The sequence below is a fragment of the Onychostoma macrolepis genome, chromosome 23 (assembly GCF_012432095.1).
Source record: "Onychostoma macrolepis isolate SWU-2019 chromosome 23, ASM1243209v1, whole genome shotgun sequence".
Classification (NCBI taxonomy): Eukaryota; Metazoa; Chordata; class Actinopteri; order Cypriniformes; family Cyprinidae; genus Onychostoma; species Onychostoma macrolepis.
The window spans coordinates 376,603-377,500 of record NC_081177.1 but is presented as its reverse complement, the minus strand read 5'-3'; positions in this window follow the sequence as shown (position 1 = coordinate 377,500).

The window sequence follows — 898 nt, the reverse complement described above, 5'->3', positions numbered from 1 at the left end:
AAATATTGAGAAAATCTCCTTTAAAGTTGTTCAAATGAAGTTCTTAGCAATGCATATTACTGATCAAAAATGAAGTTTTGATATATTTACGGTAAGAAATTTACAAAATATCTTCATGGAACATGATCTTTACTTAATATCCTAATGATTTTTGACATAAAAGAAAAATGTATAATTTTGACCCATACAATGTATTGTTGGCTATTGCTGCAAATATAGCTGTGCTGCAGGGACACGTATAGCTGCAAGCAGTGATTACCAGGGTTCACATGCTTTTAGGCATTTAAGCACATATGAAAAAAGACATTCCATATTATTTAGCAAGCCTGTAACGATCTAAATCAAACCCAAATCCAGGTAATTTACCATAGAAAAATGTTTTTAACGTTTATGGCTGTTATAGCACCAGCTGTGGTCCCATCTCTCTAAAACTTTGCACCTGTCGCATGTGCTTTCCAGGTTTCGTCAGGTTTTGAGTTTTCGTTTAGGCTTTATAAGCGTTTGGGTATATTCGGACAGGCCCGTTTTCTAAACAACCCTGTTATAGCTTACCAAAGGATAAATTTCAACATTGTTTTGATAATAGTTGACCTAGAGACTCCAGAGAATTGTACTACAGTCTTTTTTTTCTTTCAGATTGAGCGAAAAACCTAGGAGTAGTTCACAAAAGTAGTCTTTTCGCATTTTCTCAATTATTTAACAAACGGTTTGATTGGAAGCAGTGGTTCTAGAGGCAAAGTTGTTTGGAATGAGGAGGTCTATATCGTTTGATACGAATATCATGTGTATCTGTGAAAAAGCCACGCAATATACAATTGTTTACATCAGGGTTCACCAAGTTCGGTCCTGGAGGGCCGGTGTCCTGCAGAGTTTAGCTCCAACCCTAATCAAACACACC